This window comes from Rhinoraja longicauda, chromosome 7 (genome assembly GCF_053455715.1).
Source record: "Rhinoraja longicauda isolate Sanriku21f chromosome 7, sRhiLon1.1, whole genome shotgun sequence".
NCBI classification, from domain to species: Eukaryota; Metazoa; Chordata; class Chondrichthyes; order Rajiformes; family Arhynchobatidae; genus Rhinoraja; species Rhinoraja longicauda.
Genome location: NC_135959.1, coordinates 54,063,481 through 54,090,207, shown reverse-complemented (window position 1 = coordinate 54,090,207; position 26,727 = coordinate 54,063,481). Strand labels below are relative to the sequence as shown.

General features: G+C 41.0%; 1 pseudogene; it reads left to right on the top strand.

The window, feature by feature from the left end:
* The first annotated feature begins 8,757 nt into the window (after positions 1-8,757).
* The window catches only part of LOC144595638 (uncharacterized), a 30,549-nt pseudogene continuing 12,579 nt past the window's right edge, over positions 8,758-26,727 (top strand).

The following is a 26,727-nucleotide window of genomic DNA, read 5'->3' as shown; positions in this document are numbered from 1 at the left end:
CTGCAGTTCCTTCCTACACATATTGCTTTCCAACTTATATTTCTCTCATCAGCACATTCTGCCACCTCCGATTCTCTCATCCAAATCATTGATATAAATTATAATTAATGAATCTCCATCACATTTCTGTGCTTCACACAACCTACATCAGAAAATTGAACTTAAGTCACTGAAACTCAACATCCAACCAAAGCTTAGGAAGGCCAATGGTATTTTGGCTTGTATTAAAAGGAGTGTAAGTACAAAAGTATTTAGCAGATAAAAGGGAGATAATTATATGGCTCAACTCAGATGATGAGAACAAACAAAAATTAAAGGATTATGAATAGCTGAGGCAGGGTAAGTAAGTGAATGACCTGTTATTAAAGTCACATGCAGAACGCTGGAGAGAAAAATAAGATGATTTTCCTTGATGAGTTAGGTTCAGTTTAGTTTATTGTCACATGTACAGTGAAACCTTTGTGTTGTGTGAAAACCTTTGTGTTGCGTGTTAACCAGTCAGCAGAAAGACAATACATGATTATAATCAATCCAATTACATTTTATAGATGCATGATAAGGGAATAACGTTAAGTGCAAGGTAAAGCCAACAAAGTCACGTCAAGGATAGTCCGAGGGACATCAGAGGTAGATAGTCGTTCGGCATTGCTCTGGTTGTGGTAGGATGATTCAGTTGCCTGATAACAGCTGGGAAGTCACTGAATCTGGTGGTGTTCGTTTTCACACTTCTATACCTTTTGCCTGATCGGAGAGGGGAGAAGAGGCAGTGACCAGGGTGCGACTCATCCTTGATTATACTGCTGGCCTTGCTGAGGCAGCGTGAGGTATAAATGGAATCAATAGAGGGGAGGTTGGTTTGTGTGATGGCCTGGGCTGCGTCAACAATTCACTGCAATTTCTTACGGTCCTGGATGGAGCCGTTCCCAAACCAAGCTGTGATGCATCCTGATAAAATGCTTTCCATGGTGCATCTGTAAAAGTTGGTGAGAGTTATAGGGGACATGCCAAACCTCCTAAGCCTTCTAAGGAAGTAGAGGCATTGGTGTACCTTCTTGGTCATTGCTTCAATATGGGTGGTCCAGGACAAGTTGTTGGTGATATTGACTCAGGAATTTGAAGTTTTCGACCATCTCTACTTCGGCGCCATCAATGCAAACTGTGGTATGTGTACCGTTTTGCTTCCTAAAGTTGATCACTATCTCCTTTGTCTTGCTGACGTTGAGAAAAAGGTTGTTGTCTCGACACCAGGACATGAGGTTCTCAATTTCTTTCCTGTATGTCTCATCATTATTTGATATCCGGCCCACAGTGGTGGTGTCGTCTGCGAATTTGAAAATTGAATTAGATTTGTGCATGGCTGCACAGTCTTGGGTGAGTACATGTGCCCACATCAAATATTTTCCTGTTTTTTGCATGTTTAAGTGCCAGTTAGAAAATGTCACTGATTGATGATGTGATTAAATAACTCACTGCGATGAACTCATCAGTAACAGTTCAACAACAGAGCTTTATTTGTCATTCGGTACCAAGGTACCGAACGAAACTACATAGCAGTCACACAAAAAAAAAGAACACAAGACAAATGACCCCAACACAAACGTCCATCACAGTGACTCCAAACACCCCCTCACTGTGATGGAGGCAACAAAACTTCCACTCTCTTCCTCACGCACACGGACAGACAGCTCGTCCCCGACCGACCCGCACAGTCCACGCAAGGGGATGGGAGTCCCCGCGGCCGAGTCGCACCGGGCGCTGAAACGTCTCGCGGCCGAGCCGTGCGATGGAAGGCCCCGCGGCAGAGCCGTGCGCAGCCAAGTCCCGTGGCCGAGCCGCGCCGGGTGATGTTAGGCCCCGCGGCCGAGCCGCACCGGGCGATGGAAAACCCCGCGGCCAAGCCGCACCGGGCACTGTTAAGCCCAGCGGCCGAGCCGCACCGGGCGAGGTTAGGTCCCGCGGCCAAGCCGCACCGGGCGATGTTAAGTGCAGCGGCCGAGCCGCACCAGCGATGAAAAGTCCCGCGGCCGAGCCGCGCCGGGCGATGTTAGGCCCCGCGGCCGAGCCGCACCGGGGACTGTTAAGTCCAGCGGCCGAGCCGCACCAGCGATGTTAGGCCCCGCGGCCGAGCCGCACCGGGCGATGGAAGGCCCCGCGGCCAAGCCGCACCGGGCAATGTTAGGTCCCGCGGCCGAGCCGCACCGGGCGATGGAAGGCCCCGCGGCCGAGCCGCACCCCACGCCGTGAGGAAGAGACCTAAAAGAGAAAGGTTTCCCCCACCCCCCCACCCACACCACCACCCCCCCCACCCACACCACCACCCCCCACACATACACAACCAAAAAAAAAAAAAAAACCATCCCAACACCGACACACAACAAAAAAAAAAGGAAAAAAGACGAACAGACTGCTAGCGAGCCGCAGCAGTTAGACGCCGCCACTTCCGCATATTCCGCATAAGGGAGCATATTGGAGCAACGTATATCTTATAATAAACAAGTTACTTCTTTTTCAGAGGGTACACAGTCTGTCTGTGTGTGTGGCAGGCAGGTGGAGATTGTGGACCAGGCATTTAGATGGATGGTGGTTCAGCAACACGCGGGAGTGTGTGGCCAGAAACGAGGCTCAGGAACCTCGGCACATGTGCAGTCGACATGAGGACTAGAGAATGTGAGTAGGTTTGTAGCCAAAGCCGTGACCAGAAACGGGGATCGGAATGTGGCCAAGCCTGGGTGATGAGGGAAGCAGTGGGCAAAGGCTTGTGCGTTTGAGGCCCCACTTACATGCATGCATGTGTGTGCATGCTTATGTATGTCTGTATGCGTTTGAGTGAATGAGTGCATGTGCGCTGGATGTCGTCTACACATATGTCCACATTTAAGTGCAAGCATTAGTGCGCATGTAGATGAGCCTCATCTCCTGTCACCTTGGCCCCCGGCCCCCTTGTTGCTGGGTTAAGACCATGTTCTGTGAAGCCTATCTGGTAGCTGATGTGCAATGATGTTCATTGAAGGTCTGATATCGTTCCTGATGATAGTGTCAAACAGGTTCATTAGGTCATAAGGCCATAAGTGATAGGAGCAGAATTAGGTCATTCTGCCCATCATGTCTACTCTGCCATTCAATCATGGCTGATCTATCTCCCCCTCCTAACCCCATTCTCCTGCCTTCTCCCAATAACCCTTGATACCCGCACTAATCAAGAATCTATCTATCTCTGCCTTAAAATATCCATGGCCTCCACAGCCTTCAGTCGTAAAGAATTCCACAGATTCACTTCCTTCTGACTAAAAAAATTCATCCTCATCTCCTTCCTAAAGGATTGTTCTTTAATTCAGAGGCTATGACCTCTGGTCCTAGACTCTCCCATTAGTGAAAAGCTTTTCTTGAAGATCCCATGATTATGGGTGTAAAAACCAGAGCAGTTTTTGCTATCTTTTTAGCCAATAGCATTTTGTTGAGAGTCTGATTGGACATTAGCTACTATATGCAACACAAGCTTAGCAGTGCAAAACAAGATTAAGTACCATCTCCGCACTTAATTCTTTGAAAATTGGCACTAAGATGAGCCCAGAATAAAGAAGTAGATCAAGACAAAGGCTGTCAGACAAAGGTAATTCACGCAGAATATGTCTTCATTTTAGGCACAGCATGGAGATAATAATAATGATATGAATGTGCTATTACCTGCTTTCTCTTGACCTTATTGAGTTAAGAAGAGGTCCAATTAACAACGTGCCTTAAAAAATGTGAAAATAAGTGTTAATTGCAATTCTCCAAAGATCAACTGTGATTTTAGGGTGTTTTTGATTAGGAGAACTCAAGCCCATTAAATAATGTTACATTGTGGGACCGTGGATTAACTCTTTCTGAAGGAGTAACGTCTGATCAACAAAATAAAATTGGCAAAAAGCCCGTTCCTCTGCTGTACTGTTTCATGTTTGATGTCCTTAAATCAAGCACATGATGGGATACTGGATGAATGCAGCTTCAATGACTCCCAAGAAGATTCTACAAGCTGCTCCTACACACTCTCCACTTCCTCGTCCTCGTCTTCTGTCCCTGTTACCACCTGACGGCAGGAGTGGTCCCCAGTGGAGGTCTCTCTATAAGGGAGTCCTCCCCCTTTACATCGGGGACCTGGGGTGGAGAGTGTTGCATAAAGCCGTGGCCTGCAACAGGTACTTGAGCTGGTTCACGGACTCATCAGCCGCCTGTCGCTTCTACGGCGAGGAAGAGACCGTGCCCTTTTACTGGACCACGTGTCCCTGGAGAGGGAACATGCAGGGTCCATGGGGACGCTGGAGGCCATCCGTGAACGCTGGTCGCCGCGGGAGGTCGAATGTATTATTGACAAAGTTGGCAGAATTTTAATCTGATCACGTTAAAACTTTGTATGTTTGTTTTTGTTTTTGGAATAAAGTGCTTGTAAAAAAAAAGAAGATTAATGCCATCCCGGCCAAAGCAGCCCACCTGGTTGCCTCCCTACCCCAGCCCTATTTAGCAGTCTAAACATTTATTCCCTTCATCTCATATTAAAAAAACATACATACTCTTTTCCAGGGAATATTAATCTTGCGTTAAATTAAATATGATTTTACATAGTTTCACACATTTGAAACCTTGATAAATTATTTTCCAGTAATGTCGTAGCACTCATTATTTCTTGGAGATCGGCACTCATTGTCTCTTTGAGATAACTCAGGCAGCAGCTTGCAGCAACGACACACGATTAAAGATGAAAATCTAGAATTTATGGACGTGAAATTACAAGCGGAAGCAAGCTGGTGACCACTCAGCCTCAGAAGACTTGTCCCCTATTGAGTGCTGAGATGACTGTAATCTCAGCTCTGCATTATCATTCGCCATTGATAATCTTTCTTCTCCTTACTTTTCAAGACACTATCTACCTCTGCAATAAAAATGTTGATGGACTCTGCTTCCACTACTCTTTGAGAAGGATTGAAAAACTCATGACTTGCTGAGAGAAAATTTCTGTTTCAAATGGGCAGCCCTTCGTTTTAAACAGTACTACCTAGTTTTAGATTCTCAAATAAGAAAAAATATTCTCTCTGCATCCAATTTGTGAAAATCCCTCAGGACTTTATATATTGCAAGTTAATCTACTTCATTTTATAAACCCCAGCAGATACAAGTCTTGTCTGCCCAACCTGCTTGTTTCAGATATTGCAAGCAACACTATCCATGGTATTCCAGATGTGGTTTCACCAATACCCCTTATAATTGAACTATAACCTTCATCCTTTTGCACACTTAATTCCCCTCACTGAAAAACTGTAACATTACATTAGATTTGCTGCTGTACCCACATATAACCTCTTTGCACAACATGAACAAGCACATGCAGATCCGTCTACATCTTAATGCTCTGCAATTTCTCATCATCACTTCTCTTTAATTTTTCCTACCAAAATGGATAATTTTACATTTCTCCACGTTATACTCCATTTACCCAGAGCTCTTCCCATACATTTAATCTGTGTATATTCATTTGCAGCCACTTTATGTCTTCTTCACAACTTGCTTCTCGACCCGAAACGTCACTTATTCCTTTTCCTTCTCCTATTCCAGAGATGGTGTCTGACCCGCTGAGTTACTCCAGCTTTTTGTGTTTATCTTCAGTTTAAACCAGCATCTGCAGTTCCTTCCTACACATATTGCTTTCCAACTTATATTTCTCTCGTCAGCACATTCTGCCACCTCTGATTCTCTCATCCAAATCATTGATATAAATTATAATTAATGAATCTCCATCACATTTCTGTGCTTCACACAACCTACATCAGAAAATTGAACATAAGTCACTGAAACTCAACATCCAACCAAAGCTTAGGAGAAGGCCAATGGTATTTTGGCTTTTATTAAAAGGAGTGTAAGTACAAATGTATTTAGCAGATAAAAGGGAGATAACTATATGGCTCAACTCAGATGATGAGAACAAACAAAAATTAAAGGATTATGAATAGCTGAGGCAGGGTAAGTAAGTGAATGACCTGTTATTAAAGCCACATGCAGAACACTGGAGAGAAAAATAAGATGATTTTCCTTGATCAGTTCAGTTCAGTTCAGTTTAGTTTATTGTCACATGTACAGTGAAACCTTTGTGTTGTGTGAAAACCTTTGTGTTGCGTGCTAACCAGTCAGCAGAAAGACAATACATGTTTATAATCAATCCAATTACATTTTATAGATGCATGATAAGGGAATAACGTTAAGTGCAAGGTAAAGCCAACAAAGTCACGTCAAGGATAGTCCGACAGACATCAGAGGTAGATAGTCGTTCGGCATTGCTCTGGTTGTGGTAGGATGATTCAGTTGCCTGATAACAGCTGGGAAGTCACTGAATCTGGTGGTGTTCGTTTTCACACTTCTATACCTTTTGCCTGATCGGAGAGGGGAGAAGAGGCAGTGGCCAGGGTGCGACTCATCCTTGATTATACTGCTGGCCTTGCTGAGGCAGCGTGAGGTATAAATGGAATCAATAGATGGGAGGTTGGTTTGTGTGATGGCCTGGGCTGCGTCCACAATTCACTGCAATTTCTTACGGTCCTGGATGGAGCCGTTCCCAAACCAAGCTGTGATGCATCCTGATAAAATGCTTTCTATGGTGCATCTGTAAAAGTTGGTGAGAGTTATAGGGGACATGCCAAACCTCCTAAGCCTTCTAAGGAAGTAGAGGCATTGGTGTACCTTCTTGGTCATTGCTTCAATATGGGTGGTCCAGGACAAGTTGTTGGTGATATTGAAGTTTTCAACCATTTCAGGAATTTGAAGTTTTCAACCATCTCTACTTCGGCGCCATCAATGCAAACTGTGGTATGTGTACCACTTTGCTTCCTGAAGTTGATCACTAACTCCTTTGTCTTGCTGACGTTGAGAGAAAGGTTGTTGTCTCAACACCAGGACATGAGGTTCTCAATTTCTTTCCTGTATGTCTCATCATTATTTGATATCCGGCCCCACAGTGGTGGTGTCGTCTGCGAATTTGAAAATTGAATTATATTTGTACATGGCTGCACAGTCTTGGGTGTGTAATTGGCTGTGGCTGGTGGGTGTTGAGGATGCAGCATACTAGAATCGAAGGGTGTAGTGTACCAAAGATTGAAAGGTTAGAGTGCAGTGCCTTAGGGAAATAATGCAATAGATGACAACATATTTGGAATCAGATTGAAGACAAAATGGAGGTATTGGGCAAAGCAATCATCTTATCTAACAAGAGAACATAATTGTTTGGGAGACACAAGGAACTGCAGATGCTGGAATTCTGTGCAGAACACATAGTGCTTGAGTAACTTGGCAGGTCAGACAGTACTCTGGAGGACATGGATATGCAACATTTCACGTTGGGACGCTTGTTCAGACTCGACATGAGGACTGCAGATGCTGCAATCTTTAGCAGCGTACAAAGTGCTGGAATAACACAGCAGGTCCGGCAGCAGTTCTGGTGGACATTTTATAGGCAACATAAGGTGGGGACCCTTCTTCGTACTCTTTTGCCTGATCTCTTTCTGTAGGTTATGTGTTGAATCTATTCCCCATTCCCTCCAGGCTCCTGTGCACCCTGCCAACATAAAATACGGACAAAAAAGAAAGACCAAGTCTTGACCTGAAGGAAGCAACACAAATAAAGTTGCCACTTCATATTATTTGCCTGGGGCAAACAGAAATTGGTCAAGGATGGCAAGATAATTTTTTATCAATTTAATAAATTCACTTCTGAAGTTTGAGATTAAGTAATCTCCTTTACCTGGAATTCAACAACACAATTTGGACCAGCACCCAACCAAGTGTGAAATTACTTCTGTGCAGTAAACTGGTGAAATAAGGAGACAAAGCAGTCATGAATCTTAGAGGGACTAACTTCACGATAATTGAGCAGAATTTTTCACTTATACACTAGGGTCCACGTACAAATAGAGGATTAAGCACTTGAAAGGAAACTAAGGTTAGTAAAATTGGATAACAGCAATCTTTTCGTAACCAATTCAGGATGTTCCTTTGGTATTGGGCTCAATTAAATAAATTGGTACAAGGGATAGGTGGGAAGGAAATATGTCTTGAGAAATGGAAAACTGAGGAAAAAGGTTGAGTAATTACTGGTATTTGGAAAATCAGGAGTCCAGTGAATTGAGTTACTTTTAAAATGCTACTGTGAGTATGCATTCTCCTTTGAAAGTCAGAGAGTCATACGACACAGAAAGAGGCTCTTCAGCCCATTGAGTCCATGCATGCCATTAAGCACTGATCCACAATAATTCATCTCATATGACTCCCATTAAATTCTATCACTGAACTACTCACTAGGAGATAATTTCCAGTCACTAACTAAGTTACCAATCCTACACAGCTTTGAAATGTGGGAGGAAGCCAGAACACCTGAAGGAAAGCTCTGTCCACACAGGGAGAATATGCAAACTCCACACAGACTGCATTGGAAATCAGGATCAAATCTGGGTTGCTGGAGCTGTGAGCCTGCAGTCCTACCAACTGTGCCACCGTGCCATCCATTGAAACAGTTAAAGATATTAATTGTAAGATATAGTGGTAATGGCTTAGACGACCTATCAACATCAAGAGCGGAATTTGAATAACTTCCATTCTCGCTGTTTTCGCCACATCCTGGGAGTTTCTTGGCAGGACAAAATCACCAACGAATCTGTCCTCCCTCTAACCAACATGCCTAGCATCCCTGCTATCCTCAAGCAGCAGCACCTCTGCTGGCTTGGACACATACACAGGATGGACAATAGGCGTATCCCCAAAGACGTGCTTTATGGGGAGGTTGCCAATGCTCGGAGACCAAAAGGAAGACTAAATGTCTGCTATGACACACTTGAAAGGGATATGACAAGCTTCAATATCGACACTGACAACTGGGAAGCGGCTGCTGAGGACCATGGCAGGTGGAGGAAGGATCTCCAGGCGGACATGAAACATCACGATGGCATGTGGTTCAAGACACTGGAGCACAGGCGCCAACACCGCAATATGGTCAAAGACAGCAGCCACAGACTCCCCAGAACAATGACCAGAGACGACCTCACCTGTGGAAACTGTGGAAGGGTCTGCCTGTCACAGATAGGCCTAGTCAGTCACACAACGAAATGTAACTACAGATGAAAAATCCCCCTCTCCAAGCAGGGCAATGTCAAGCCGCACCATCATCTCCCGCAGATGGACGGATGCCAGACTAGAGTGGTAATAGGATTCCTATTTCCCTATCTCTATCAGACAGTGAACATTCTTCCCAAATGGATTGAAGAATAGTAGAATTATTTTCAAGAGCTTTGTAAATGTATATGTTACACGTCAGGTCAAAATAAAATTCTTATTTCTTGTTAGGGAGTCCCTTGGTACGAAAACGCTTCCACAGATGGGTCAGGAGAGGGCTGACTGGGCAGGCAGGTGTTGGTTTGTGAGGTAGCATGCACCTTCCATTACCCACACATTGCTTCTCTGTGCTCCTGGGGTGCTGCTGCAAGTAAGAATTTCATTGTTCCTTTTCACGATAGTGATAATAAAACAATCTTGACTCTTAATTCTTGCCACCTGACATGATTTCTTCTCCACCAAATCCACCTATTGCCTTGCTCTACTGCCTCACACACCTGTTTTACGGCCTGACGCAAACTCTGTCCATCAATTCCTAGCTCTCCAAATTACGACGTGGTCGATCTCGCTATGAAACCTCCGCAACCCATCTCGAACCAGACGTACTCTTGCTCTTCATCCTCGCTCCTCAACCGCTGCTGCTGCCAACTCTACATATCTAAGCTTTTACCTTTCATAAGCCTCATAAAATAAGTTCTCCCAAGGCACCGTCAGTTCTATAAAATACATTCTTCACTGACGCATATTGGTATCAGCAGCATCATTGGAATTTGTACATCCTGATCTACTTTTATATTTAAGGTTTGGAATGAAACCTTTGCAGATTCACACATCCAATAGTCCAAGTTTGAAAAGAGTGAGCAATATGATAGTCTAACAAATCTAAAACAGAGTGCAAATGAAAGGAAAAGCAACACTCATAATGGTGATCTGACCTAGAATGGTTCGAATATTTATTCATTCCCAAGTGGTATTAAGCGGCATCATTTTTGCATCGTGTCATCTTTTCTTGGAGGCTAGCCAATTTGCACAACTTCCATTTTTTTCTGTGGATTTTTAATTAGTTGCAAATTGAGCATTTGAACAAATGGAACATGAGTTTTCCAGCTGCTCATGTAGCTCTATTCATGCACCATCAGAGGGATTGACATATGAATCAATTGTATTTGCTCATCTTTTTTACTCTTTGTTAAAACATCAAATAAAATTATATTTTTGCTTTGTTATACTAATGAATCACAGACTAGCAGTGAGAATTTCATACTTATTAAATCTTCACTGCACTTTATGCAGCACCAATCATTTTTTTAGCAATAAGTGTGCTCTGCAAAGAGGTTTGTCTTGTTTCATGTATCACATCCAAATAATGCTTGGACATATTGTTGCACTTTGCTTCCTTTGCAAAGGCAATTACCAATGGCCTATAAATATCTACCTTTCCTAGGTCCCTTAAAAATGAATTTAGAAGCCTTTAACATTACTTTTTATAGCAATAGACCACTGTAAAATTTGAGGAAATAAAAGAAAAATTGCAGATACAGAATGGAATTGGAAATAATTTGATAAATACAGCGGATAATTAAGTTTCATAGTTACAACAATGTAGTTTAATATGCTAATAGATCAATATTGCAAAGTGAGAATCAATATGGGTATAATTTCATTTTGGATCTTAAGAATTTTTGGGGTCTCCAACTAAACAAAAACATCTATGTGTGAACTAAATTTTCAAAGCTGGTTTGAAAATAACCCCGTTTCTGTTCTCATTTATTTTGCTACAACAGATTACTTCCCCATCTGGCCATGTATATTAAATTCCTTTGATGTGTGGTTCAACAAATATATATTGTTTGATTACAAGGGATAATGAAAGAGTAAAGATAAAGAGACAGAGTGACACAGCCAAACACCCATGCATTTATTCTATTTTTGCACTTCCTGTGTCACTTTTTACAATCTAGGCAACACCTTTCTTTTCAAGCACTTGCAAACTCCGTTTAAATATCTGTTTGCTGCATTCACTCTCTATTGCCTGTCTCCTTTTCAAGATATATATTGATTTAAGCATTGAGAATAGTCGGCCCATCTAGTTACCTTGGAGACTGTGCCTCATGAATTTGTAAAGTGGTAATCTTGTCTCCGTTTGCTCCAGATCCAGATTCTCTCCATTCACAACCTAATTTCATTAGTCTTGGATAAGAGCAGAAATGCTGCAGACACTCAGCAAGTCAAGCAGCATCTGTGGGAAGAGAAGCAGAGTTAATGTTTCAGATCCTTGACCTTTCATTAGGTCGGCCAAGTTCCTGGCATTTTCTGTTTTTATTTCAGGTTTTCAGCATTTGCAGATTTCCTATTTTCTATGAACATATCTGAGACTTTGACAAGTAAAGTTCCAGCTTTCAGTCATTGGAGAATGGTCAAGAGTCACCTTCCCTGAAAAAGTAATGTGATGCGCTCAATTTAATGACTTTTACTGGGCAGACAAGTTCCTGCTCACCTCTGTCTGAAGTAAGGCTTGTCAAATAAAATCTAATTTTACCATGGATGCAAATGTCAAACTACCACTGATGTTATCCAGTCTAATTTCTCTTCCTCCAAAAACAAACCTATAAAAGACCAGTAGCACAAAGATGTATCTCTTAATTTATATGAAACAAACAATTTGGAACACAGTTTGTAGTACACCTACTGCTTGTTCTCCCTTTCGGGTAGTGAAGCAGGGAGCTGACAAAGGAATCCAGGCATGGATTTCAAGCTCTGGCCCGAGAATGCTGATATTTAGCTGACTAACTTGCTTCAACAACATTTGATAAGCAAATAAATTTCACATAACCAAAGTTGACTGCTTTTGTTCCTGATCCTTTACTTCATCCATCCTGAACACATTTTAATGCATTTGTTTTAATGTAATGTTCTAGACTAGAATATAAAAGCAAGGATGTAATGCTGAGGCTTTATCAGGCACTGATGAGGCCACATTTGAGATATTATGAGCATTATTGGGTTCCATATCTGAAGAAGGATGTGTTGGCTTTGGAGAGGGTGCAGATGAGGTTTATGAGAATAATCCCAGGGTCTCATTGAAACCTACTGGATAATGAAAGCCCTAGATAGAGTGGATGTAGAAATGATGATTCCAGAAACGGGAGAGCCTAGATCCAGATAGCACAGTCTCAGAATAAAAGGACGTACCTTCAGACAAGGAATTTCTTTAGGTAGATACAAAATGCTGGAGTAACTCAGCAGAGCAGGCAGCATCTCTGGAGAGAAGGAATGGGTGACATTTCGGGTCGAGACCCTTCTTCAGAATTTCTTTAGCCAGAGGGCGGTCTCACCAACGTCTTATACAACTGCAACATGACCTCCCAATTTGTAACTTAAACATGCCAATGGGGTTCAGGATACTGGTCCAGATAGCATAAATACAAGGTAAACCCCACTTCTCTTCAGAGAGAGGCTGTAAATCACCAGGTCAGCACACTGATCTCTCTCTCCAATTAAGTGCTGATCATTGCTCTCTTCAATTAACATCTCAGCAACAGAATAGGACACATCTGTGGTTTCACTTGGCTACTGCTCATAGGTTTCACAAGAATGGCAAAGTTATTAAAATTAATTGCTGCCGCAGAGAAGTAGTCCTTAACAATGGCATCATTTGGCTACATGTTACTGCAAAGCGGGTGATCAGTAGTGAAATAACTGACTACAGGACTGTGAGTCAGAGGAACCACCATTCTCATTACTCTTCCCCACTGAAGAAGAAAAATAGTTGAAAACTTGTTTTTGTTCTGGCAAGACATAATTTTTTATCAATGGGAATTATTTTGGCAAATAATTTTCTAAACTAAAATGAACGTTTTACTCTAATTGTAAATTGATAGCAGCAGACATCAATTTCAATACTGAAAGAAAAAAATTCATTTTAGCACAGTACTCGACTTAATTCTGTCCAGATAATCCATAATCTTTCCTGGAATGATTGAGATATCCCAAGCTGTTAAATCAGAAGGTATTATGTTGAAACTGTACAGTAATCAAGTCAAATGACACCTTAAGAACTGCATCAAGTTTTAGACTATTGGACACAGGAGAAACACTCAAATCTTGGAAACCAGGCAGAGAAGGTCCACTACACTGATACCTCATGTCCAATGGAAACTGATGAATCAAAGAAACAGAAAAATATTGAGTTCTTCAATGTTCAAAAAAATTAACAATGTTTCAGAGTTTATGGAAAACTGGTGAATCTTTATTGATGTTACTCATATTTTATTCAAACCAAAGGGATATTTTTTTTGGTCGATAGGCCAATGCAGTTCAGCAAAAGGCCCTCGCCTACCTAAGCAACTAACAATCACCAATAAATCCCAATCTTGTCAATAAATTGCCTTAACATATTAAATTAAAATCAATAAACAGCCTTAAATTAATGATAACAAGCGTCCTTAAAATGATCATTGGATACCACTCTCTTCTTCCTCACCAAACAATTGAATTCACCTTAGCCAATAAGCTGAAGGTAGGCACAAAATGCTGGAGTAACTAAGTCAGGCAGCATTTCAGGAGAGAAGGAATGGGTGACTTTTCGGGTCGAGAGCCTTCTACAGACTGATGTCAGGGGAGGGGGTGGGACAAAGATAGGATGTAGTAGGAGACGAAGACAGTGGGAGAACTGGGAAGGGGGAGGGGAAAGAGAGGGACAGAGGAACTATCTGAAGTTGGAGAAGTCAATGTTCATACCGCTGGGGTGTAAACTGCCCAAGCGAAATGTGAGATGCTGCTCTTCCAATGAAGTCAATGTTCATACCGCTGGGGTGTAAACTGCCCAATAAGCTAATCAAATATTGGAGGATTCAATGTATTTCTGCATTGCGCATTGAGGAAGTTTGTGCTAGGAATTGAACACAAATTATGACTTCAAGAGAAGGAACTCAGAGCGTAGAAGGGTTTCGTGACGCAGCTCTGGAACTTCACTCTCGATAATCTATCTATTCTATTTCTGTACACCACCAAGGATTTCAGTGTTTAATAATCTTAGTAATTTGTCATTTTATTCTCCCTCACTGAAGATATATTCAGAGCTATGTAATTTCCTTTCAAATTGTTGTGAGTGTGCTGAAGTTAATGTCTAAATACTTGATTAATTCCCTATTTGCTCAGTAGCTCCACCCAATACTGTCTCCTCTTCCAATCAGCTTCGCTTTCATTTATTACTAATGACATTGATCTCCCCATTGGAATGATTCCAACCTATATTCATGAACATCAGTCAAAACATAACATTATTCCAGACAGCTCCAGTCTATTACATTACACAACACACATTATTTCAATATTCTATCTGTTGAATCATACCCCTCGCCTCTTTTTCCTAGTCATTTCCCATCTACACCATTAGTCTGAAGAAAGTCCCATCCAAAAGGTCTTCTGTCCATTTCTCTCTAGCGATGATGCCTGACCCACTGGGTTCCTCCAGCAGTTTGTTTTTCACCCAGGATTCCAGCATCTCCCGTCCCTTGTGTCCTCCAATCATTGATACCAACTACAACATTCAGCAAAGGACTGAAAACCTGTTTCTTACAAGTCTTGCTATATCCTCTTTTCACATTTCAATAAATGATCTGGGACTACTATACTCCTTGTTAGATTTTAAATGAATATTTGCAATCCTCTTCAGGAAATCTTAATTGTAACTTTAATGACCTGATTGACATTCGGACAGAAGTACATCTTGAACAGATGAATGGGTTAATAGATGATATTGTTAGACATGCTAACGATTACTTTCATTTCTTCTTCTCTTCTGTGACTGGCCCATGTTAGGGAATTAGGTTAGTATGGTCCATCAGGTAGAGTTAGCCTGTTCTTGCCCACTTCAAAATCTATTTTATATGTTAAGCACTTCCATGATTTTGGGTCCCATGTGGCCTAGAAAAAAATTAGTACATCATTAAGAAGCAATTTATTAGTTCTAACCAGATCATTTCAATTGATTAACTTTGCCAAAGTCTGTTTCACTGTCACACTTCACAAAAAAACTAGATATTTTTGTATACTCCACTCATTTGCAACCTCTTTCCATTTTTACAATGATCTGGCTTTTAATTGCTCCTATCAAAGTGCACAACCCCACACTTCGCTATATTAACTCCCATTTGTCAGATCGTTGCCTAATTTCTTAACCTATCTAAATCCTGTTGCAGCGTCCAAATGCCCCCTTTATGGCAGGCCCTTGCACTTATTTTTAAATCATCAACAAACTTGTGTGTCTTACAGTCTGTTTCTCCTCCATCATTAACATAGGTAGTAAATAAAAGAATGTCACTCGACAAGTTTTGTCTTTCCAATGGTCCTGAAAAAGACCATTCATTCCAATTCTCTGTTGTCTCTGTGATAACTAGTTTACTATCTGCGTTAACACATTTATCCCTTTTTAGCTTTATATGTCATGCCTTATCAAATGCCAACTGGAAATCTTAATACATCAAATCCAAAGATTATCCTCTATTGATTCTGTTTGCTATAACCTTGAAGAACTGTGGTAAATTTGCCATGCATGATTCCCCTTTCATATAAACATATTGCCTCGATTGCATTCGCTTTTGTAAACACCTAACAATATATTCCTTGATTATAGATGGCACCATCTTCCCAAGCAATAGATGCTGAGCTAACTGACCCCTTGATAGTGTCCACTGTTTGGCACCCTTCCCTCTTAAACAAGGGTGTAATGCAGGGATGATAAGAGTGTTGAGCCCATGCATAAGCAAGGAACTCTTGTTTTGATTTAGAATTGATCAGAATGAACGCTGAACACTTTTTATATTGGAATGTGCACAGATTCAACATTCTATGATTAGGTACACTGTGCTCTGTTTTTATTTTCTTTGTATGCGTTATTTTTAATTTTCTGACAATGTTTATTCTTCAACTCTCCAAGGATCGAGCGATTAAATAAGAATAAGTTATTAGTGCAACAAAGATTTCTTTCCAACTCTGTCATCAGATATTATTCATATAAACTCTATTGGGACTAAGTACTGATTCACAGAAGAAGTCTTTGATACAGTCACAGTATATAATGAGTGAAAATCTCCGCAATAATGAAACTAATAGCTGTGACGGTCTTCTGTTTGTATATTCCTCCAGTTTTGAGGTCTGGGAAAAATTAACTTTGATACATTTAGATTTTAATTGCCAGTATGAGTTTAGTAGTTTCAGTGTGAATATTCTAATGACATAAAAGGTTATATTGTAACCCTCTTCAAGTTGTACTTGTACTGGAGCCTACCAGGGAGAAGGCAATTCTGGATTTAGTGTTGTGTAATGAACCTGATCTGATAAGGGGACTCAAGGTAAAAGAGCCATTAGGATGCAGTGATCACAATATGATAAGTTTTACTCTACAAATTGAGAGGGAGAAGGGAAAATCGGAAGTGTCAGTATTACAGTATAGCAAAGGGGATGACAGAGGCATGAGGCAGGAGCTGGCTAGATTTGACTGGAAGGAGGCCCTAGCAGGGAAGACGGTGGAACAGCAATGGCAGGTATTCCTGGGAACAATGTAGAAATTGCAGGATCAATTTATCCCAAAGAGGAGGAAAGATTCTAAGGGGAGTAAGAGGCACCCATGGCTGACAAGGGCAGTCAAGGACAGCATAAAAATAAGAGAAGTATATCATAGCAAAGAAGAGTGGGAAGCCAGAGGATTGGGAATCTTTTAAAGAGCAACAGAAGATAACTAAAAAGGCAATACAGGGAGAAAAGATGAGGGTAAGCTAGCCAATAATACAAAGGAGGATAGTAAAAGCTTTTTTAGGTATGTGAAGAGGAAAAAATAGTCAAGGCAAATGTGGGTCCCTTGAAGTCAGAAGTAGGGGAATTTATTATGGGGAACAAGGAAATGGCAGACGAGTTGAACTGATACTTTGGATCTGTCTTCACTAAAGAAGATACAAACAATCTCCCAGATGTTCTAGTGGCCAGAGATCCTAGGGTGACGGAGGAACTGAAGGAGATTCACATTAGGCAGGAAATGGTGTTGGGTAGACTGATGGGACTGAAGGCTGATAAATCCCCAGGGCCTGATGGTCTGCATCCCAAGGTACTTAAGGAGGTGGCACGAGAAATTGTGGATGCATTGGTGATCATTTTCCAATGTTCTATAGATTCAGGATCAGTTCCTGTGGATTGGAGGGTAGCTAATGTTATCCCACTTTTTAAGAAAGGAGGGAGAGAGAAAACATGAAATTATAAACCAGTTAGCCTGACATCAGTGGTGGGGAAGATGCTGGAGTCAATTATAAAAGACAAAATTGCGGAGCATTTGGATAGCAGTAACAGGATCGTTCCAAGTCAGCATGGATTTACGAAGGGGAAATCATGCTTGACTAATCTTCTGGACTTTTTTGAGGATGTAACTAGGAAAATTGACAGGGGAGAGCCGGTGGATGTGGTGTACCTCGACTTTCAGAAAGCCTTCGACAAGGTCCCACATAGGAGATTAGTGGGCAAAATTAGAGCACTTGGTATTGGGGGTAGGGTACTGACATGGATAGAAAATTGGTTGACAGACAGAAAGCAAAGAGTGGGGATAAATGGGACCCTTTCAGAATGGCAGGCATTGACTAGTGGGGAACCGCAAGGCTCGGTGCTGGGACCGCAGCTATTTACAATATACATTAATGACTTGGATGAATGGATTAAAAGTACCATTAGCAAATTTGCAGATGATACAAAGCTGGGTGGTTGTGTGAGCTGTGAGGAAGATGCTATGAGGTTGCAGGGTGACTTGGACAGGTTGTGTGAGTGGGCGGATGCATGGCAGATGCAGTTTAATGTGGAACAGTGTGAGGGTATCCACTTTGGTGGTAAGAATAAGAAGGCAGGTTATTATCTGAATGGTGTACAATGGACGTACAATGAGATCTGGGTGTCCTAGTGCATCAGTCACTGAAAGGAAGCATGCAGGTACAGCAGGCAGTGAAGAAAGCCAATGGAATGTTGGCCTTCATAACAAGAGGAGTTGAGTATAGGAGCAAAGAGGTCCTTCTGCAGTTGTATAGGGCCCAATGCAGCCCAAATTTGGAGACCGCACCTGGAGTACTGTGTGCAGTTTTGGTCTCCAAATTTGAGGAAGGATATTCTTGCTATTGAGGGCGTGCAGCGTAGGTTTACTAGATTAATTCCCGGAATGGCGGGACTGTCATATGTTAAAAGATTGGAGCGGCTAGGCTTGTATACACTGGAATTTAGAAGGATGAGAGGGGATCTTATCGAAACATATAAGATTATTAAGGGGTTGGACACGTTAGAGGCAGGTAACATGTTCCCAATGTTGGGAGAGTCCAGAACCAGAGGCCACAGTTTAAGAATAAGGGGTAGGCCATTTAGAATGAAGATGAGGAAAACCTTTTTCAGTCAGAGAGTTGTAAATCTGTGGAATTCACTGCCTCAGAAGGCAGTGGAGGCCAATTCTCTGAATGCATTCAAGAGAGAGCTAGATAGAGCCCTTAAGGATAGCGGAGTCAGGGGGTATGGGGAGAAGGCAGGAACGGGGTACTGATTGAGAATGATCAGCCATGATCACATTGAATGGTGGTGCTAGCTCAAGGGCCAAATGGCCTCCTCCTGCACCTATTGTCTTTTGTCTATTGTACTAAAATCTCGAATCAGGATTTAACTCACGAGAAGAATGCAATCTCCTCCCACACTGATTAGCTCTACCTCTGAGCCACTGTGCCACCCAAATCATGAATCAACCTCAAACACCATTTTCTACCCTATCCTCATATCCCTTCATTCCTTGAATATACTGAAATCTATTGACCTTTATATTGATCCGTTTGATGACTGAGTCTCTGTAGCCCTTCAAGAAAGCGAATTCCAAAGATTCACCAACTTCCTAGTGAAGTGGTTACTTCTGGCTTTTTGTCTTAATGGTCTACTCCTGATTTTGACACAGTTACACTTAGTTCTAGGCTTGTTATAAAGGGGAAATATCCTCCCTAAATCTACTCTCAAGCCCTTTAATAATTTGCAATGTCCCAAAGAACTTACTTCTCATTCTTCTAAACTAGGTCTCTGTTCTCCAATCACTCCTCTCTAACATCAGATGTTAAGCTAACTGACCAAAGGTTTCCTGCTATTTTGGACATGGAGGCCAAATTTGTTCACTGCACTCATGCTGAAGTCTCAGCAAAGCCAATATCATTGTCATATATTATTCTTATTCTTGCACTCAAATCTTCTTCTGATTAAGGCCATAAAGTAATTTGCCTTCCTAACTGCTTGCTGCACCTTTGATTTATGCACAAGGACATCAAATGCATCTGAACGTCAATGTTTCCCACTTACAATTCTCAATCCATGCTATTATTTCATATGCACTAATACCCTTCTGTATGGGACCTTTGCAAAAACATTCTGCATATATATGCTACATCTACTGGGTCCCTTTATTTTCTTACAAGAAACAAGAAACATCTAATAGATTAGTCTAAAGTGATTAGCCGTTCCGATATTCATGTTGCTGTTTCTCCAGTATACTGTTACTTTCTGAATCTATTGATGCGGCATTCTTTTCTTGTAAACATCAGCGTTTCCCTGCAATGAATGTCAGACTAATAGTTGAAGGATCGTTAGTTCTCCTTTTTCTCTCTTTTCTTTCATAAACAGTGAGGTCACATTTGTTACCCACAGAGCAACAGGAATCATTCTAAAATCTATATATTTTTTTAAATCATAGAATCATATGGTACAGAAGCAGGCCCTTCAGCCCAACACATCCATGCCAACCAAGATGCCTACCTGAGCTAGTCCCACTTGCCTGTGTTTTTGGACCTAAACCTTTCCTGTACCTGTCCAGACATCTTTTAAAAGAAATACTTACCTCTCCCGCTTCCTCTGACTGCTCTTTCCATATACTCACCACTCTCGGAGTGAAAAACGTGCCCATCTAGTCTCCTTCAAACCTTTCCCCTCTGATCTGTTAATATTTTTTTATTTGGATGGAATTGAGTTTCAAAGGAATCAGGATGGGATTTGAATTCACATTTCCAGATCAGTAACCTGGACCTCTGGACCATAGGTGCAAATTTGACTACTCTGATCTTATGAAGATGATAATTCCAGCATCCACCGTTTCTTTAGGCACCTCTTCGTTTTTTTCCCCTATGAATTTTATCATTTTTCTGGCTTATTAAAACCTTTATTTTACTTTACTTTACAAATCACGTTACTGATACTTTTTTAAAGGTCATTATTTGTAGTAGAGTCTGTGCTTTGAGAAGAAGGTTTTTGTTTTCGTGTGAGGAAACAGGTAAAGCGTTCCTTCAGTTACTCTTCCTGGAAAATTCCTCAAAAAAATCAGCTTTTCCCTCCTTTTAAAATGCTTCAGGTTTTTTTTAAGCCTCGTGGCTTTTCCCCCCCAAATGTTTTACCCCTAAATTTGTAGTCGAGAATAATTAACCCAAAAAGTTTAATCTTCGTTTTATTCAGAAATATTCTGAGTATTTTGTTTTAGTATTCTGTAAATTAATTTTAGTCCAGGCTGAGCCTTGTGGACCGATGACATTAAATAATGCATTTACCATTTTACTGGTGTCCCCTCTGTACGTCGATATTAAATATATCCTATTGTTTCTTTTGGAGAGTGGAATAGATTAGAAATGCATCGGGATTGTAGAAAAGTGGTGTAGTCACATCATTATACAATAAACTGCGACTCGTAAAAGTGCAATTTTGTATGGCATTTGATTAAACTCCCCTCTGCGCAGTAAAAATGTAGGTTTTTTTTTCTAGACTTATTAACTTTTTAGGCAACTACTTTTTGACGCGTGCCGTGGATCAGCGGGGATATTGCTTTATAAATAAGAAAGCAGTGTGACATTTACGTGGCATTTGGGATGCCCGCTAGGCGTTGATGAGAAACCGAGGTACAGGAAGTGAAATCCTATAAATTGAAGGTTTCTCGCATCTCTCCACTGAGTTTTGCGCGATCACAACACTGCGCGAACGCAACACACTGGTAACTAACGCTCCGGTAAGACAGGGACCACCTGGACCAACAAGAAACCATCGGCAGGATGAAGAGCAGCTCTCCAAAGCACATTTTCCTGGTCGCCTGCTGTCTGTGCATTTTACCCTTAAGTTCAGGTGCGTCGCTTTTAAAGTTATAATAATTAAACGTTTAGGGCGCGCAGTCAAACGTCGCAGTCTGTTTTATTTTTAAATTCAAAATTGTTCTTAAAACGCAAATATTCCACGACAAAAAAAAAAGTAAAACCTACTTTGCCAAGCCTTGGCTCGGTTGCACAACGATTCCAGGTGTAACAAAATATACAGGCACTCCACTCTTACAACCCCCCAAAATTTGTATTTATCAGTGTTAATGTATAACTTTTCTAATTACTCGCATTTGATTCGTGGCATTGTTGAGTGGCAGGATCGCAATAGCGTTTGTACTGTGATTTAGTAATAATAAAACAGCTTTCGTGGGTTTTATTAAAGTTTGGACACACAGGATTATTCGTAGCGCTGGGAAGGTGGACCTAAGCTGATCGTTGTATCACACAAGACGTTAATGTACCGTCTTACACATGCTTGGTATTGAAAGTCCCATCCATGCTCAGATCCAATCCTATGTGTAAGTATTTTGGGACTTTAATTCAGAAAACTGTTTTAAGAGGGAAAATTCGTCGAGGCGACGATTGTAGATGTTATAAGTCAGATAGAAACGAGCTTGGAATGGATTGGAAAGCAGAAGGATGCGAGGTTTTACCATCAATCCAAAGTACATTATATCCGTGTTTAAAATATTAGGGTTTCTCTTTTTAAGGTTTGTGCCGTCTGCTTTATAGACCTGACCCGTCAAATTGCGGGAGGTTATAAGAACGAGACGAAACCTGTGGGCGAGTGTAATATTTCCTGGATTCATTGAGTTATGCAGCAACAGGCGCTTTACCCAACTCGTCCGCGCTGTCCCGTCCCAGATGCCTACCTATGCTGGTCCAATTTTCCTCCGTTTGGCCCATTCTTTCGAAATCTATCCTATACATGTGCTGGACAAATGTATTTTATACACGATTATTATGCCTGCTTCCACCGCCTCTTCTGACAGCTGGTTCCATAAACCTGGCACCTGTGTGGAAAATCCTGTTTCTCTCGGGTTCCCTTTAAACCTTTTCCCTTATTACAGTAGTCGAGGATAAGTGCTACTCATTTTAAAACTATGATAGTTGTCATAAACTATGTTCATAACTTTCTATTACTATAACAGCTTTGCAGTAAATGTAATATCAAACCATGCAAATACTGGTTATGTTGTTCCATCAGAATTGCTCATAATTAGTTAATGTTGATGAAAGTGCCTCTGAAGACTTTGAAGGTCTGAAGAAGGGTCTCAACCCAAAATGCCACCTGTTCCTTCTCTCCAGAGATGCTGCCTGCCCCGTTGAGTAACTCCACCATTTTGTGTCTCTTTGGTGAGGGCTTTGAAACTGGACTAGGTAAAAATGGGTAAGATATTGGTCAAAAGTCTTAACTTAACTTTGAATTACTGCTGTTAACTAAATGGCAAAGAAATGCCGGACCATTGTGTTACACATCCCTATCTATTTTACCGCATAAATAGTTTTCAGCCCTCTATCAATTACTCGGATTAGTAAACAAGCCATTTTCACTATTATGCATCAGTCATGGGACCAGTGTGATGGAACATCATTCACCAAATATACATTATACCATCTTGTGTACAAACAAAGAAATTAGAAGTGGGTAAGAAGATTGTCGTGGTGGAGTTACCAGTTCTGAAGAGTTTCTCAATCATTTGTTCCACTCAGTCGATTTAAAAAAAAAAGTTTTTCAAGTAGTTATTTTGTGTGAAAATATTGTGCCATAGGAAAATATAATAAATGGGCACATTTTCCTCAATTTAACAATAAATTTGGAAATGATTTTAAACAAATGTTCCCCATTTTTTAACCTCCACTTTGCCACTAAAATTATCATGACAATCTGTTGTTGAAGTTATTGGTATAAGAAAATAACTGCAGATGCTGGTACAAATCGAAGGTATTTATTCACAAAATGCTGCAGTAACTCAGCAGGTCAGGCAGCATCTCGGGAGAGAAGGAATGGGTAACGTTTCGGGTCGAGACCCTTCTTCAGACTGAAGTTATTGGGATGCATGCATCTTGTTGGAAACAAATTGTGACTGCTCATGCCCTAAAGCCATTATTGTTGTGGCCTTTTTAAAGTTTTCATTGCTAACCGTGAATGTGTAGGTGACTTCCCCAATGGAAATGTACCAATTTAATACCATTGCCGTTTAAGGATGCTAGAGTTAATATAATTTTCTCAATGTAACCAATTTAGTGTCAAATTTTCCTAGTGATAAAACTCTCTTCGGTGTTAGTAGTTTTGGGTTCAAGACCAAATCAGGATTTTAACATATAAAAGACTGGCACTTTAATGGAGATCTACATTGTTGGTTAAGTGCATACCTGTTAGATAGAACATAGAACCCTTCTGCCACAGTGTCCATAACGAACATGATGCCAAATTAACCTAATCTCCTTGCTTGCACATGATCTATGTGCTTCCATTCATATATATCCATGTGCCTATCTAAAAGTCTCTAAAATGCCATCTAATGTCTCTAAAATATATCTAAGAAATCTGTGATTTCAAAGTTACTTGTTCTCTTTCTTTCTTTCTTGCAGAAATATCCAAATTTATTTAGTTACTTAAAATATCTAACTGCTCTGCTGGGCTTTGAACTCTCATCTTTGGATCCAGACTTTTTGATGCTATTGAGTAACCACTATGCCACTGTCCCTAACGATTTTTGCAATACCAACAATCTTGCACCCCAAGCATTCTGAATACATGTGTGAAGTCCATGTTTCCTGCAATGCTCATTTTCAACAGACTTCCAATTTGGCAGGTGATGGAGAGATATTGGTTGTGTGTCTGACATTATCTAGAGGCAGCCAGCACAGGGAAGAACACATCTTTGGAAGAGGTTTACAACTGCAAAACTTTGTGGCAGCATCAATATAATTGCTCTGGAGATCACAGTAAACATATGAATTTATGAATCTACAATTTGATACATGGGTAACCATTGTTTGTTTATTTCAAGGCCATTGTTTAGTAACACTGATCTCCTGTTCTGTATCATGTTCAACACCTTCAATAATTGCAATTCATAAGACAGCTTCCCTCACTGTCACTGCACTGAGTAGCTCCTTCAGTGACAGACTCCTTCACCCCAAGTGCATGAAAGAGAGATATAGGAGGTCTTTCCTTCCCACTGCTGTGAGACTGCACAACCAGCACTGCTCCCAGCAGACAAGTCAACAGTAACAGCTAAGAACACACAGAAAACTGATGACAATTTATCCTTGTTTTTACTTTTATTTATAATGAATGGTCTGTTGCTATCCATTTTGCTGCTGTAACACTGTAAATTTCCCCGGTGTGGAACGAATAAAGGAATATATTGAATATATTGATATTATTCCCCTTCACACTTCTACACTTGGCAGCACATCCTCATTTTCTCTCACTTACCATTCTTTTCTTTACAATGCTTATCAGATGTATTCATAAATCTCGATCTGAAACACCACTTATCCATTTTCTCCAAAGATGTTGCCAGGTATGTTGAGTCACTCCAGCACTTTGCATCCCTTTAAATAAAGGGAAATTATAAAAGCATCCACATGAGGCAATGCCTCAAGAAATGGCATCTATCAACAAGGAACTGCACCATTCGGGCAATGCCCTCTTCTTCCTGTGACCTTCAGGCAGGTGGTTCTGAAACCTGAAGTCCCACACCATCAGGTTCAGGAGCCATTCCTTTCCTACAACCACCAGGCTCTTGAATTGACATGCATAACCCTAATCCTAGCTCGGCATAAGCCACCTTATGCACTACCATGGACTTGTTTTTCTGACTGTATTTTGCACTAATGTCTTGTTTTTGCAGGGGTTTTTCATTGTCTCGTATGATATAGGTGTAGGAGCCATTTATGCTTAATTCAGTTATTGTCATTGTGTTATGGCTATGTTTTAATATTTCTAGTTTATGTCTTTTTTGCCTGGTTGTGGGTGTGACTTAATGTGTAATTGGGAGTGTCTAGATGGGAGGAGGCTAGTGTGTCGACAGAGGTTGTGGGTCAGTTTAGACTCGGATGATGGTGAGCATACAGTTCTTTACCATGCGCTCGCACCAGCTATATTTGTAAGAACCATATGGTAATAACTGCAAGAATTTCTAGATATTGTTTGAAGAAGAAACAGTTGATAAAGTACGGGAACTGATGAATTACTCTATGATTTGTGCTACTTTAATAAAACCAATTAATGAAGAAAAGGAGTTTGGAAGATTCGTTTTGTCATATCAGGGTGCGACGTGTGTGTAAGCTATAACTACATTTCATCCCCGAGAAGTAATGGCTATCGAAGTGGGATTTCGAGATGGTATAGAAACTGCCATTACATTAGATATAATTTATGTTTTTTGTGTCTTGTCTGGGTCTATATACCTGTGATTCTGTGGCAAGCAAGATTTCCATTGTAGCTGTATTTCATTGTACTTATGCATGACAATGTGCTTAACTTGCCTAAAACTTTCCACGACTCGCTTTGTCCTCTTGTTGATAGTGTGCTGAACAGGCAATCTAATAGCACGTGGAAGGTATTTATTCACAAAATGCTGGAGTAACTCAGCAGGTCAGGCAGCATCTCGGGAGAGAAGGAATGGGTGACGTTTCGGGTCGAGACCCTTCTTCAGTCTGAAGAAGGGTCTCGACCCGAAACGTCACCCATTCCTTCTCTCCCGAGATGCTGCCTGACCTGCTGAGTTACTCCAGCATTTTGTGAATAAATACCTTTGATTTGTACCAGCATCTGCAGTTATCTTCTTATAATAGCACGTGTATTGTTCTTCACTGGGAAAAACCTGGGTTCCACTGAAGTCTGACATTCTGAATCTCCTGAAAATAAAGAAAACTATTTTAAATTACCCACCATACAAAATGGCCCAAATAAAATAGGTGCACAAGGTACACAAGAAAGTCACTAATAGTTTTAAGTAGGTGATTCTTCATTATTTTTGTTGCTTATGTAAAATGGAATAGAGATAGCCCCATTGCTCCCTTCTCTTCCAGTAACTTTAAACAATCTTTTCTCCCTTGCCCAGATCTGAGGAGAGGTCTTCAATTGGAAACATTAACTCCGTTTCTTTTTCCACAGATGCTGCCTGCCCTGCTGAATATTTCCAGTATTTTCTCATTTTGATCCGATAGAACCGTGGCTGATCCTGTACCTCAAATTCATTTTGAAACCTGATCCCCAAATCATTAGATTTTCTTAATATCCAAAATCCTATTGGTCTCGCCCTAGAATATAGTCCCACTTCCTCACCATATTTTCCCCAAAGGTTCCCAGCCTCATTTATCTGGAACCTGTTAACGTTTATTACCCGGTTCAAATTGAATTAATTGAAATACACAGCTCAGAATAGCCCCTTTAACCCAATGAATCCACACTGACCATTGATTACTTGTTATCTAGTGAACAAGTAAAAGA